At 43.4% G+C, this 16,483-nt stretch overlaps 1 pseudogene across 1 annotated transcript in view; it reads left to right on the top strand.

The window, feature by feature from the left end:
* The first annotated feature begins 981 nt into the window (after positions 1–981).
* Positions 982–16,483, top strand: part of LOC308301977 (immunoglobulin-binding protein 1-like) — a 17,201-nt pseudogene continuing 1,699 nt past the window's right edge. Inside the window, exons 1-5 of the transcript XR_013963379.1 lie at positions 982–1,214; positions 6,401–6,583; positions 9,312–9,417; positions 10,249–10,430; positions 10,928–11,081. The product of XR_013963379.1 is annotated as an immunoglobulin-binding protein 1-like (transcript). The remainder of the gene's footprint in view (positions 1,215–6,400; positions 6,584–9,311; positions 9,418–10,248; positions 10,431–10,927; positions 11,082–16,483) is intronic.

Raw genomic sequence — 16,483 nt, 5'->3', positions numbered from 1 at the left:
TTGAGTTGTGCTTTAAAGCTGTCTAAAATACAGTGATGCAACACGTGATGGACAATCATGTTTTCTTATCTTATCTGGCATGAGAAAACTTTACATTGCCAAAGCAATACGTGTCAAAATATAATAATAGTTTGAGGGGTTACAGCTGTTAACATAGCTGCTGTTCTAGTGTTATAAATACAGGGTATAAATAGTAGGGGTGTAACAATACATTTTAATAGCGATTCGATACATATCACGATACATGGTTGACGATACGATACATGGACGATATTGGTTCATTCATGGCGCTACGATACGATTCGATTCAGTAATTTAAAATCGATATAGTAACTATTTAGCAAAGACATTAAATATGTGTGAAAGGTGTGGATAGTGCAGGTTTTAGGGGAAACATGTAGTATTATGGGTATAAATAAGTATTATCTGCCAAATACATGGACATTGTATATTGACAAACTTGCACCTTGACATGAACCCAGAGATTACACGCATTTATCGATAGACCAGTGTAGCTATATGGAAAGGAAAAGTAATTAAACCCCTCCCTTTACATTTTTCTTCTTAAAAATGCTAAATACAATGCACAAGTAGTTAGTATCGATACAATCGATTCTTTGCACTGCCGATTCGATCCGATACAAAATAAAACGATACGATTCGATTTTAGCTGTTTTCATTTCGATATAGGCCTACTTCGATTTTTTAAGTTAAAAACGATATTTCGATACAGTTACTATATCGTTACACCCCTAATAAATAGGGTACAAAGCTTTTTGGAATAAATAGCAGAACACTTTTGCAGTCGTGTTTTCACTAGCCTCGGAAACACAGACTTTTATTTTGGCGATATGTTTTCACAAACCTCGGTTGCTTGTTTTTCCCCATGTTTTTTCCTCTCTGGCAACCCCGCGTGTCCAGTCGGTCACATGACCCAGCAGCTCTACGGAAGCCGAGGAGGGACGCGTGAACCAAACCAAGATGGCGGACAGCACGGTAAACAGCAGCAGCTCTCATCATCATGATGAGGGTTCTGCTGTGGGGTCCTCCATACAGCCAGAACCAGAGGCCGCGGACCCCCCCAGGCTGGCGGACCTCCTGACAGAGGGCTGGAGGCTCTATGAGGAGGTGGACTCCACCACAGACCCCTCAGGGTCCACAGCCGTCCAGACCAAGGTCCGCCTGGGACTCAGCAAACTGGAGGCTGCTAACAGGTTCATATTATTTATTACTATCACTGTTATATCACTGTTAATATCTACTACATTACATTAATACTGGGACTCAGCAAGCTGGAAGCTGCTAACAGGTTTATTATCAGTTATTAATATCTAATGCATTACATTACTGGGACTGAGCAAACTGGAGGCTGCTAACAGGTTCAGATATACATAATATAGTATTATATATAGTTGATATTACAGTTAATATTACATCACTATTACTGCTAATATCTAATACATCACATTAATACTGGGGCTGAGCAAGCTGGAGGCTGCTAACAGGTTATATATATGTTAATACCAGTAAGACTCCCTAATCGGGAGATAAGCGACCGTTGGTCACTTATCTCCACAAATAGGCCAAAAGTTTGTTTTACCAATTATTACACTCTATGTGAACATTTACATCAACAAATCCCAAGTACTGGTTTTTAGGGGTGCTGAGTGTGGCGCAGCAGCGTGTCATGCATTTTCTGCAGGGCCTTGTCACACCTTTGCCCTGCTCATATCTCCGCATCAGTATGACATCACACTGCTGACATCAGTATGACATCACACCATACACAAATAAAAGACCCTTATATAAGACCGGCATTATCTACCGACAGATTAGTAACAAGATGTCAAAATCGTTGAAGGTTGAATCTCCAGATATGGAGATAACCAACACATCCCTCCATATATGGAGATAACCGACGAATCTCACTAAGTCTGACCTCACAAGCCCCATATTTGGACACGAACAACATATAACTCCATATATAGAGACATAGCTGCTGACATCAGTATGACATCACACTGCTGACATCAGTATGACATCACACCGTACACAAATGACCCTTATATAAGACCGGCATTATCTACCGACAGATTAGTAACAAGATGTCAAAATCGTTGAAGGTTGAATCTCCAGATATGGAGATAACCAACACATCCCTCCATATATGGTGTGATGTCATACTGATGTCAGCAGTGTGATGTCATACTGATGTAGAGATATGAGCAGGGCAAAGGTGTGACGTGTGACCGACGGACGGACGGACGGACGGCCGGTGGAGGTTTTGATACTAAACTGCGACCTGACGGTCGCAATTACATCACTATCACCGTTAAGGGGTCCTCCCTCTCTACCCCAGGTTCTGTGTAACCCCACAGGTTAACAACATTCACCAGGTTAGCATTCACCAGCGTCGGCAGGTTAGCATTTCACCAGGTTAGCATTCACTAGCGTTAGGGTTAAGGTTAGGTCTAGGTGGTAAGTGGGGAACATACAGTAGAACCTGGGGAACATAGGTACGGTCCCCACTGTTAATATCTGCTACATAACATTATTACTGGGGATGAGTAAACTGGAGACTGCTAACAGGTTTATATTACTTACATCAGATAAGAGGAAGCCAGAGCCGTAATCTCAGAAAGACATCTCTATGAAATGTAGTTACTGTATTATCTACTACTACTCATTACATTAAAGACATCTCTATGAAATGTAGTTACTGTATTATCTACTACTAGTCTACTACACATTACATTAATACTGGGGTTGAGCAAACTGGAGGCTGCTAACATGTTATTACTGTTAATATTACATTTCTATCACTACATTACAATGGTTACATTATTACTGGGGCTGGGTAAACTGGAGGTAGAGCTGTCACGATTATTTCATAATTGTCTAATTGCAATTATTTTGTCATAGTCACGATCCTTTCCATGCCAGGTTCATCATTTACCTGGTGTCCTATTATTACAATGTACAGATTATTAATTTGATAAGATTGTTTAGAATGATACTAGGTTCATTTGGTTTTTTTAATCGTATCAACGATTGACAGCCCATACATCCAAGCAAAAAAGTCTGATTGTATTAAACAATGTTAAACTCACCGACATCACAGCTTTTACTGAAAGCTTGAATAATCCTCTTTCTATGTGCAAAGTGTTTGTTTGATAAAATTCCACAGTAGACATGTTATAAGTTATTTTCTGTCAAGAAATTCTGTGCAGGTGATTATTCCTTTAAGTGTTGGAGTTTGGAAGCGCTCGTTCCTGTGTACCAGCTGGTTTAAATGTCACATAAAGCAGGAGCAGGGGTTGACACTAAGGTCTCAGAGGCACTTGCCCGTCTGGCAAGTACAGGTCATGTTCTACTTGCCCAAAGCTCATGCCCACTTGCCCTAAAGGTTAATTATAAAATGATAGGTAAGATTTTAATTACCGCTCAATTGAACACTTATTTCTTTACCTACTGGGGCTGTGCAATTAAAACATTTCATACCTCAATACCTACATACAGTAACAGGAGATATGATTGAATATTATGTCTATGGTTCACACTTCTTATTTTATATTTTTAAGTATAGCAACAGTAAAAACAGCACATTATGGGTAAACAGTTCTCTTATTTTACATTCCACAGACCAGAAGACAGAGCGCTCTGGCCACGTTCAGGTGTTTAGACAGATATCTGGTGTTGTGTTTATAGACGGTTGTGTCCCCTCTCAAATGAGCACTTGCCCGGTCGGGCAACCTGAAAGCAAACTCCACCTGCTGGGTGCAGGTGGGCAACCCTTAGGGTCGTTTCATACCGTTATAAGGAGCCTAACTAATTTCGGTTCGTAAATATTGGAGGTCCGTGGCATGACAACGTTTGTGGCCGATGAATGAGCATTGCAGGACGGATATATATTTGACTTGCCCTCGCGCTGCACGCTGAATGACTGGAGGTCCAGTGAGTGAGTAGCAGCAGCACCAGCGGGGTCTCCTCTCTCTCTCTCACTCACAAACGCTCGATCGAGCTCTGTCAAAAACATTTAGGTAGAGCTGTCACGATTATTTCATAATTGTCTAATTGCAATTATTTTGTCATAGTCACGATCCTTTCCATGCCAGGTTCATCATTTACCTGGTGTCCTATTATTACAATGTACAGATTATTAATTTGATAAGATTGTTTAGAATGATACTAGGTTCATTTGGTTTTTTTAATCGTATCAACGATTGACAGCCCATACATCCAAGCAAAAAAGTCTGATTGTATTAAACAATGTTAAACTCACCGACATCACAGCTTTTACTGAAAGCTTGAATAATCCTCTTTCTATGTGCAAAGTGTTTGTTTGATAAAATTCCACAGTAGACATGTTATAAGTTATTTTCTGTCAAGAAATTCTGTGCAGGTGATTATTCCTTTAAGTGTTGGAGTTTGGAAGCGCTCGTTCCTGTGTACCAGCTGGTTTAAATGTCACATAAAGCAGGAGCAGGGGTTGACACTAAGGTCTCAGAGGCACTTGCCCGTCTGGCAAGTACAGGTCATGTTCTACTTGCCCAAAGCTCATGCCCACTTGCCCTAAAGGTTAATTATAAAATGATAGGTAAGATTTTAATTACCGCTCAATTGAACACTTATTTCTTTACCTACTGGGGCTGTGCAATTAAAACATTTCATACCTCAATACCTACATACAGTAACAGGAGATATGATTGAATATTATGTCTATGGTTCACACTTCTTATTTTATATTTTTAAGTATAGCAACAGTAAAAACAGCACATTATGGGTAAACAGTTCTCTTATTTTACATTCCACAGACCAGAACATCCACAGACCAGAAGACAGAGCGCTCTGGCCACGTTCAGGTGTTTAGACAGATATCTGGTGTTGTGTTTATAGACGGTTGTGTCCCCTCTCAAATGAGCACTTGCCCGGTCGGGCAACCTGAAAGCAAACTCCACCTGCTGGGTGCAGGTGGGCAACCCTTAGGGTCGTTTCATACCGTTATAAGGAGCCTAACTAATTTCGGTTCGTAAATATTGGAGGTCCGTGGCATGACAACGTTTGTGGCCGATGAATGAGCATTGCAGGACGGATATATATTTGACTTGCCCTCGCGCTGCACGCTGAATGACTGGAGGTCCAGTGAGTGAGTAGCAGCAGCACCAGCGGGGTCTCCTCTCTCTCTCTCACTCACAAACGCTCGATCGAGCTCTGTCAAAAACATTTAATTTACAAGCTCACATTATAGACGTGCCGCCTCCCTTGCTGCATGCATGTCATCACCATCACAGTCACAACTCGTCGTGGAAAACCTATCAACACGGAACACTAGCAAATAGCAATAAGCAAAGTTGTGTTTAAGCTCTTCTTTTGTCTTTAAAACGGTCGGCGACGCGTTAGCGATACACGCAGCAAAGGTGTGTGTGTGTGTGTGTGTGTGTGTGTGTGTGTGTGTGTGTGTGTGTGTGTGTGTGTGTGTGTGTGTGTGTGTGTGTGTGTGTGTGTGTGTGTGTGTGTGTGTGTGTGTGTGTGTGTGTGTGTGTGTGTGTGTGTGTGTGTGTGTGTCGCGCGCGCGCCTCCCAGTCCACCACTCTTCGTCTCCAGTCAGAGCGAAGCCAGCTGACTTGTGTCCGCTCTGCGAAGCCCAATACACGGCCACACAAGCATTTGGAAGTCGGCGTGTCTCCCTCCCAAACAACCGCTGTTTCCTTGGATTCACAGCCGAGAATATGAACGTGAAGCCGGGCTGAATGAATGAGAAGACACCGCTGAGTACCGAAATTAAGTCGGGAGGTCACAACATTTCGTCAGCACCGTAGAGCCGAATTTAGTCGGTTGACGCCCCCCCGAACCGGGGGATGCGAACCATATTTGGGTTTGCCTAGTGCCGAACCGAAATTAGTTAGGCTCCTTATAACGGTATGAATCGACCCTTAGTGTCAATGCCTGAGGAGAGGACGCAGCGGGACTTTGCGTTATTGAAAACGAGCGTACACCAGCATTTAATTTGCTTGCAGCTGGGTTTACCTGTGATCCTTGATCACTGAGGCAATACACGGTCTCTCTGCATTTGTAAGTCAGTCTGGTTAAGAGCTCCCGCGATAAATGCCTGACATTGCCTGACATTGTAAATGGTCAAATTGTTTTACGATCGTAACATTCTTTGCAAGACAAATGAACAGTCAACTAAACCCAAAGTTCTGATTGGTCCAGGATGGTAAACTAAACCCAGGTTTCTGATTGGTTCAGGATGGTAAACTAAACCCAACATTCTGAATATCTGATTGGTCCAGGATCTTATCCTAGCTGGACCATCTTCAGATCAATGAATGGTAAACTAAACGCAGGTTTCTGATCGGTCCAGGATGGTAAACTAAACGCAGCTTTCTGATTGGTCCAGGATGGTATCCCAGCTGGACCTGTTCAGCCGTAACGAGGAGCTGGAGGAAGTGGCCACGGCAGACCTGAAGTACCTTCTGCTGCCCGCCCTGCAGGGGGCGCTAACCATGAAGCTGAGCGGCAGAGACAAGAGGCTGGAGGTGGTGCGAGCTGCACGACACCACTTCTACTGCTTCCTCAGGAGGTCAGTCATAACATAGTCTCGCGTAGCCAGACAACTATTCCACAGTCTCTGAATGCTGCATAGAGTCTGGAACTACAGCTCCCAAACGGCGAGTATCTGAACTGTAGTCCCATTGGAAACATAACATGAACACACTAGCACAGACAGAGTCATTATAATGAACTGTTGTCCCATTGGAAACATACCATGAACACACTAGCACAGACAGAGTCATTATAATGAACTGTAGTCCCATTGGAAACATAACAGAAACACACTAGCACAGACAGAGTCATTATTGCGACCGTAGGTCGCATTTACTACCAAAACCTCCACCGGCGGTCTGTGAGTGAGTCAGTCAGTCCGTCACACTTTTGCCCTGCTCATATCTCCACAACTGTTTCCCCCATCCATGCCAAATTTTGCACACACACTCCTTGACTGCCAAACTACAACCTCCAAGGACCCCCGGAGCCCCAGGGACCCCCAGGTCCCTGGGGGACCCCCAGATGTAAAAAATGACCAAATGTGCTCACACGTCACACTTTTTCCCTGCTTATATCTCCGCACCCGTTGACCCGATCCATGCCAGATTTTACACACACACTCCTTGCCTGCCAAACTACAACCTCCAAGGACCCCCGGAGCCCCAGGGACCTGGGGGTCCCTGGGGGACCCCCAGATGTAAAAAATGACCAAATGTGCAAAAATGACCAAATGACCACCCCAACGGGGCTGCTCACAGGGAATTCCCGGGGACCACCGACTCCTGGTGCTCCAGAACGGATGCAAAAGTGGTGGCGCCCCCAGTGGAGGACCCCCTGCCACTGCAGCGCACATAAAATGCCGTAACTCGGGCTAGGAGCGTCCGGGAGAGCCGGGGCCGGTACCTATTCGTCCGCCAAGGCAACGCGGAGACCCCACCCCTCATTTCTCACATGGCCCTATTCTAGCGCCACCTTCAGGCCGATTTTTAAAACACATTTTTGGACACTGCTCCTACAGTTTTTGCCCTAAAATCACGAATATCACTACACAGCATGTCTACACTCATGTCATCAACATGGATCAGGAAGATTTTGGAAAAACACATTTTTGCCCTATTTGTGGAGATAAGCCACCTACGGTCGCTTATCTCCCGATTAGGGAGTTTTACTGGTAATGAACTAGTCCCATTGGAAACATAACAGAAACACACTCGCACAGAGTCATTCGAGTGCCATATTCTTGTTACAGTATGCTTGTATAGTTTAAGAAAACATCATGGAAGTAACACCAACCACACCAGAGAAAGACGAAATAACACCCAAATATATTGAAAGGAGACTTACACTTCCAGTAGGACATGTTATTGCTACTGCACCAAGGGAGCGGTTGCGTCACATCCGCTTTATCTCACACTTACTGTATAGTTAGAACTTCCGTCTCCGGGAGCATTTGCAAATCCCGGAGGCAACAGTCTGTCAAAAAGTCATAACATTAAAGTCCTTACCAAACGTTTTCTTCACCAATGTGTTTGTAAAAGTCTCTAATAAGTAACGCATCTCATGAATATTGAAATTCAGTTTCCCTTGGGGAATCAATCTGTGACAGCTGCTGAAAGTTGGGGTTAACCTTATTATGTAAGGGGGGAGAAATACAAAAATGTAATCTGCTTTAAGTAGCATGTGAGGGGTCAAACTATTGTTGTTATTTGTCTTATTATTTTGCATGAAAAACACTCCTTGGGCTAAAAACGGCCCAAACACAAAACAGTTTTTTGTGATGAAAAAGTGGCTATGGTCATTTTTATCCCAAGGAATGTTTTTTCGAACAAAACAAATGCTTGCAATAGATTCAGAACCATGAAAACCCCTAGTTTGACCCCTACATGCTACTACTTACCCTCTCAATCTATACTATAATTTTGCGAATGTCTGTCTGAGTGAGTGAGTGTCTGTCTGTCTGAAACAGCGTTTCTCCTCAGTGGCTGGAGCAATTGATCTGAAATCGCATCACCATAAGCATATGAACACACCTGACATAACTGTGAAGCCCGTTTGTCACTTTCACAAATCGTATGCTGTATATTAGCATTTTTATGGTGTATCTACTATCTATTCTGCATCTAGCATGAGGCACATCTATTCTGCATCTAGCTTGAGGCAAAATGTTTAACCAGCTCTGTGTGTGTGTGTGTGTGTGTGCGCGCGCGTGTGTGTGTGTGTGTGTGTGTGTGTGTGTGTGTGTGTGTGTGTGTGTGTGTGTGTGTGTGTGTGTGTGTGTGTGTGTGTGTGTGTGTGTGTGTGTGTGTGTGTGTGTGTGTGTGTGCAGGCAAGCGGGTGTGTGTGCAGGCGGGTGGGCGGGCGGGCTGGGGGGGAAGGGGGGGGGGGGGGGGACAGTATCTCTGTAGCCATTAAACGAAACGGGTTTCTTACATTGATGCTCCTACATCATGCAAGCACCAGTTAAAGTTACTTTCCATCCCTCATATACTGTGTGCACAGTGCACATCCCATAACCCACACACTGCACATCATTTTGGAGCTCATATCTTTGAACGGGTAAGGGCTAGTAATAATAAAGTTAATGTATGATAAAGTTCAACTTTCAGCAGTTGTCATAGATTCCCAGGGAAAGTGAATTTATTCCCAGAGTGTATATGTCTCTATCCAGGTGTGATAGATTCTCTATAGAAACAGAGTGTACATGTGTCTCTCCAGGTGTGATAGATTCCCTATAGAAACATACTGTATATTTCTCTCTCCAGGTGTAAGGAATACAAGGTGTCAAAGTTCACCATGCCAAAGAGCTCTACCATAGAGGAGGAGGATGAGGAGGGGGAGGAAGGCTCTGGAGAGATCATCACAACCACGGTATGGTTTTATAGACATATTCATTTATTTAACCAAACATATTTATGTATTTACCGTTCCATTTGTGCGCTCTCAAGGGCTGTCCATACTGTCTCCGACCACCTAACCTTTCGTTGGAGAGTTCGTACTTCCCGACGTGCAGCTTTCCGAACTCTTAATTCGGGGTAATGCTTTTCAGAAGATTGAGTGACGTCGTTTAGTAGTTAAACTGGACCTTTCTGACTAAAAGTTTGGTGGTCGGAGACAGTCTGGACAGGCCTTTAAGTTATGGGGGTCCTTGCAAATAAAACATTTGAGACCCACTAGTACTAGTGGACTCCTAATGTGTCATACATAGAGTCACCGTAAATCAGTGTCATACATATTCTGAAGAAAAACTGGAGACTGACATTCACTAATTGGCTCTTATGATTGAAATAAGAACATTATATATGTATAAAAAAAACTAAAATTAAAAATGTTCCACAGACAAGAACAAGTCTTTGCGACACAGACACATTAGTCTGTGTGCGGACACATAAATGGTAAATGGTGCATTTATATAGCGCCTTTATCCAAGGCGCTTTGCATACAGTAGATTGTGCATTACATTCACCCATTCACACACATATTCATTTCATTCACCCATTCACACACACACTCATACAGTGATGTCAGAGGAAACCATGCGCAGCACCAACCTGCTCATATCAGGAGCAGTTAGGGGTTCAGAGTCTTGCTCAAGGACTCTTCCACACTAACTCTGGGGGAGCCCGGGATCGAACCGGGAACCCTCCATGTTCTAATGACAAACATATTGGTGTCCCCCCCCCCCCCCCCCCCCCTCCGCAGCCCTCGGCCCCGCCCAGAGCTCCAGACCTGGTTGCCATGGCGTCCCAGAGGCAGGCCAAGGTGGAGCGCTACCGCTAGAGGAAGGAGACGGAGAGCAGGATAGCAGAGATGAGAGGAGCGGTGGAGAACGGCCAGGCAGACGACCAGACGGTCAGGAGCTTCTATCTGCTGCAGGTCAGGAGGTGGGTAACAAGATGACCAGACGGTCAGCAGCTTCTACCTGATGCCGGTCAGGAGGTAGGAATGGGACGGTGTTATTAAGATTTCTCACCATTATTGTGAGCCCCAAAACATTGTGCTATTTTTTGCTAAAAGATTTGGTATAGAGTGGGAAAAAAGAGACAGTCACAAGTATGTTATTTACAGGTTTGTTTTACCAATTATAGAGGTTTTAAGTGGTATATTGCGACACGTTGTGAGCTTGTAGATTGGCTATCTTTTGGCAAAGACATTTAGTAAAGAGTGGGAAAAAAGACAGTATATCAAGTACATCATTTACCAATTACAGAGGGTTTAAGTGGTACCGGATATGCAGCTCGGCAAATAAAAGGTGAATTGATCCCAGTGCATGACGGAGGACGATTTCACAATAATTTGAAAGCTCCACGATAGGATTATGGTGAGAGTTTTTAGTTATCAGTATAAAGGTTAATATCGCTCTGGTCCTTCCCATGCGGAGGTGGGTGACCCTGGCCCTGGAGGAGGTGGAGAGCATCGACCAGGAGATGGACATCCTGAAGAGGATGGGGTCCCTGAGCCACGGACCCCCGCACCCCCCCCACCCTGCCAGACCCCCCATGAAGCCCTTCATACTCACCAAAGACGCTGTGCAGGTACCATGACACGCACACACACTGTCACACACATTTATTTTAACCCATTTAGGCCGAGAATTATTGAATGCTTTAACCAGTGAAAAATAGCAGATATACAAGCTCACAGCGCGCGCTGCGAGCTTGTAGATCTGCTATTTTTGAAAAAAGTCGTGGAAATGTGTGCAAATCTTTGAATATATGTATTTTCAAAGCGAATGTTTGTAACTCAAATTTTGCTTCTGGGGGGTCCCTGGAACTAAATATTTTGATATGGCTGTCCGTGACCAAATAAATATCATTTTGCGGGTCCTTCACATGAAAAGGTTTGAGAACCACTGACATATAGTCAGAGCGTTTCAGGCAAAAATCGTGCACTTTATGAAAGAAGCATGAAATTTCGCACACAGTTAGAACATGCCATATGGAACATTTTTGGCTATAGGGGCATCGCAGATTTGTCTTGGGAAACTTGTGGGGGCCAATCAAAGTTAGGCACTCATAGACTTTACTATACAGTACAATAATACAAAAAATAAATATATGCTTTAAGTAGCATGTGAGGGCTCAAACTATGTGTTTTTCGGCATTCTGAATCTAATTTAAGCATTGGTTTAGCATGAAAAACATTCCTTTCCGAGAAACGGCCGCCACAAAATACTTTATAAACATTAAGGATGTCCATAATTATAACACGAGAGGCAGCGCCACAGATCACTTCCAACCCAGAGTAAAAACCAACAAAGGGTCAAACTCGTTTTTCTGCTATACCACCAAAATGTGGAAAGCCTTACCGAAGGCTATAAAGGAGTGTGGATCACTACTACTAGCATCCTTTAAAATTGCCCTGAAAAACCACTTACAGGCAGCAGCCGTTCGCAACTGGTAAAAAAATGAACCTAGCCCAACCCTACCCTCCCCTGCCCCTTCTTTGTATATACTGTTTGTTTAGACTTACTGTTTTCTTTTTTGTTTTTCTTTACATATCTACTGCATAGTACTGTGTTCTATTTGTCTGTCATTCAATGTTATGTGAGATACTTCAATGGTTTCCAGTGGAAATAAGCTTAGTCTTTTCATGGATCTCCTTTTAGTAGACCTTGTACCAGTGAACTGTACCGTCATGAAACTGTACCTTTTCCTATGGAAACTTCTAATAAAGTCTTCAATCAATCAATCAGTCACAATGTTATGCTGTAACTGTCTGGACTGCAGAGTGAGTATAGTGAGCAGCACAACCCCAGAAGGGGGATTTTTTCCTACTCCATATAATCAGTGCTAGTGATGGCATGGTTGGCTACAGCTGAGTCCAGCATATAGTTGGGGGAACCCTGTGCTGTGGGGAACCCCCCCCCCCCCCCCCCCCCCCCCATTAGGGATTCAGGCAGGGATTCCCCTGCTGATGATGACGTCCCATCGGTAGAGTTGGTGACGTCAGTATTGTCCACAGCTCTGTCCAGCAGCAGCCAGCGCTAGGATGGACAGAGAGAAGAGAGATGGAGGCTGGTGGGTGGAGGAACAATGAGGAGCTGACGGTGGATTAGCACCGCTGCTGCACCAGGGATCAAGAAGGACAGGAACTCAGGAACAGAGCTGTTGTGTCTGCTAACACAACACGGTAGCAGCAGATGTTAGCCTCCCATATTAGCCACAGTTAGCTTGAAGCTGAGGCTCACCGTAAACAACTTTGTGGTAACTTTGTAAAGGATTGCACCTTAGCACTTCTTTACCTAGGTGTGCGTGTGTGTGTGTGTGTGTGTGTGTGTGTGTGTGTGTGTGTGTGTGTGTTGGTAACGTTTTAGAATGAATAACTTGGCCGATGATTGCACGATGAATTGATGATTTCTTTATGTTGTTTTATGCTGTTTTAAGTTATAGATAGGCTTGATGTTTTGTGTTGCACTGCAAGTGACTGAAGGGAAACGATATTAAATTTTATGTTTATTGCGACCGTCAGGGAGCAGTTTACTATGAAAACCTCCACCGTCCGTCCGTCCGTCCGTCCGTCCGTCCGTCACACCTTTGTGACCATCAACAAACGTCACACCTTTGTTGATGTTTAAATCGAAGAGTCTTGGTCAAATACTTCTGTTGGTTTCTGCACTGATCATTTATACAATTCAGCTGTGTTTGCTCGTGTCATCATGATGAGGTCATAAATCAGCCATGCCCAAATATAGATTTTATGGGTTTACATGCTTACTCAGTTATTCGTTATGTGAAAGTCCTATGACGTCTATGATATCTGACATCATCATACATACATTCCCTTTTATGCCCATAAATGGAGATCCCCTCTGTAGAACCAGCCACTGACATCACTGTAATGTCAGGGGAACCAAATCCCTTTTATGCCCATATATGGAGATCCCTGTGATGCCAGGGGAACCAAATCCCTTTTATGCCCATATATGGAGATATGGAGATCCCCGTGTTGCCAGGGTAACCAAATCCATTTTATGCCCATATATGGAGATCCCTGTGATGCCAGGGGAACCAAATCCCTTTTACGCCCATATATGGAGATCCCTTATGTCATCAATATTAAGCCCATATCTGTGAATATCTTTGGGTACCAGATGTCTCCATATATGGTTAAATGGTCCGATATACATCACTGGCCAGAAGACCAAGAAATGGTGCAACCTCGCCCTTTGCTTTTCTCCCTATAGGCATCTTACTGGTAGGTAGTTTAATGAGGAATGCAGTATGGTGGTAGGTAGGTAGTTATGGCCTTTGATGTAAGATTTTCACTTTCTAGGATAACTATATTTGCTATTCCCAGATGATGCCCTTTTAGGGTACCCCTCATGCCCATATATGGAGATCCCAGGCTTTACTAATTAACATAAGTTTTATGCCCATATATGGAGATCAGTGTCCCAATGTCATCAGATATATGGGCATAAATGGACACAGGCAAACTAGATGGGCTGTATGGATATCCAGATGTGTGATGTAAGTGTTTTATTCCAAATGTGGCACCCCACAGACATATTTCCAGAAACAAAATCCCTTTCATGCCCATATATGGAGATTTCTGATGTCATCAATCCCAGGCCCTGTAAAAAACATGGTTGCTATGGTATGAGCAACTTATGTCTCCATATATGGAGATTCAACTTCAATGAGTAACCATGGCAAACTGTCAACTGCCCGTATGTCTTGATAATTGGTAAAACAAACTTTTGGCCTATTTGTGGAGATAAGCGACCAACGGTCGCTTATCTCCCGATTAGGGAGTCTTACTGGTATGTAGGTCTAAGTACAGAATGTGATTATTGATTATTGACAAGCCAGTGGAGTGAAAAGTTGGCCTCTGGGTAGCTCTGGTCCATAGCGTTAGTGGAGTTCTCCCTAACGCTATGTTCCTCTACATCCGTATTCCTTGGCAAAACCGGAAAACCCCGCCGTCTGGTCCGAAAATAACAAAAACTGTTTCGCCCCTCATCAAACCAAAGGTATCAGTGGACAGTTGAAAGCTTACTCTACTTAGTGGACGCGGGTTGAGCCCCCACCACACGATTAAAATACATTTCTAGGGCAAAATGAAAAATATTCTACCGGATGGAAACTCCATTTCTTCTCGTTTTTCACTATTTGTCGTCGCCATCAAGGTGCCAACTCACTACTGCCGCGCAGGTCAGAGGACCGAATTACACTGAGCATTAGTCTCACTGGGTGTCATTCAACTCTGCGGCGTTGGAAGCGCTGTTTCGTAAAAACCTGGAAGAGCGTCTCCATCCGGTGGAATATTTTTCATTTTGCCCTAGAAATGTATTTTAATCATGTGGTGGGGGGCTCAGACCTCGTCCACTAAGTAGAGTAAGCTTTCAACTGTCCACTGATACCTTTGGTTTGATGAGGGGCGAAACAGTTTTTGTTATTTTTGGACCAGACGGCGGGGTGTTCCGGTTTTGCCAAGGAATACGGAGGTAGAGGAACATAGCGTTAGGGAGAACTCCACTAACGCTATGGACCAGAGTTAGCCTCTGGGATGGGTAAAGTAGCGAGGATTAAAGGAGTAGTTCACCCCCAAAATGATATTGTTCCTATCGATTACTCATCCCATGGACACTTAATTTGGAGAATAATCCGAGGATAGCCGCAAATTGCAACACTAGATTTTTTTTTATAATCGGATGAATCTAGGGTTGCAATACCTCCCATAGGCAGCCAATGCATCAAAACGTTTTTTTTGCTATCTGATTGTATTAAACAACATCAAACTCACCAATATTGCGGGAAATATTCTATGGAAAGCTTGGAATTTACTCTTGCTATCTGCAAAGTGTTTGTTTCAGAAAAATCCACCGTAGACATGTTATGAGCCAGTTTCTATCAAGAAATTGGCTTCAGGTGATTATTTTTTCTAAGTGCTGGAGTTTGGAAGCGCTTGTGGAAAATTGCTCAACGGTCCTGTGACCACCTGGTTCTAATGTCACATAATGCAGGAGGCAGCGGGACATGGCGTTATAGAAGACAAGCGCTTCCGAAGTTCAACACTTAGCAAATAAACCAAGTCTGCTCGGAATTCTTGACAGAAAATAAATCATAACATGTTTACGGTGGATTTTTCTGAAACAAACACTTTGCAGATAGCAAGAGTAAATTCCAAGCTTTCGATAGAGCCGCAATATTGGTGAGTTTGACGTTGTTTAATACAATCAGATAGCAAAAAAACGTTTTGATGCTTTGGCTGCCTATGGGAGGTATTGCAACCCTAGATTCATCCGATTATAAAAAAATCTAGTGTTGCAATTTGCGGCTAATCCGAGGAGAACCGTTGTGTCTCCATAGGAACAATACATGCTCCATAGAGCATGTATAGAGAACCAGTGCTGGACTGGTCATCAAATTATTAGCTCAGGAATGACACAATAAATATCCTTGAATTCAAGTTTCCATGGGGTGAGTAATCAATAAAAAAAGTTATTTTGGGGGTGAACAATTTTTATTTGTCTGTCATTCAATGTTATGATTTTTTTTTAAATGACCCCAATTGAATCAAGCCCAAAAGCTTTCTTGAGGTGTTTATCCTTTTAGTTGACCTTGTACCAGTGAACTGTACTGTCATGAAACTGTACCTTTTCCTATGCAAACTGATAATAATAGCGAGGCAGATAAGTGCATATTACAGGTGAATCGTTCACTTGCGGATACAAGCACCAAAATTGGCACACATACTCCTTAGGCATTGCTCTTTTCAGAAAACCATCTGGCCAAAAAAAAAATCAAGATGGCGGCCAATTTTCATGATGGCCGCCATTGAATATACAGTAATCTTGCATTCCGCAATAAAATACCATAGACCTGTCCTATTTGAATGATCTTGGTGTCAAATCATACATTTTCACTATGTAGAATCCAAATTTGGACCCATGGACTTACTCACTGGCTTCCTTGTACCATATATCAGTCCC

The sequence above is a fragment of the Nannobrachium achirus genome (genome assembly GCF_963921795.1).
Source record: "Nannobrachium achirus genome assembly, chromosome: 17".
Lineage (NCBI taxonomy): Eukaryota > Metazoa > Chordata > Actinopteri > Myctophiformes > Myctophidae > Nannobrachium > Nannobrachium achirus.
Note: the sequence above shows the minus strand (reverse complement) of the source record. Positions and strands in the feature narration are given on the sequence as shown.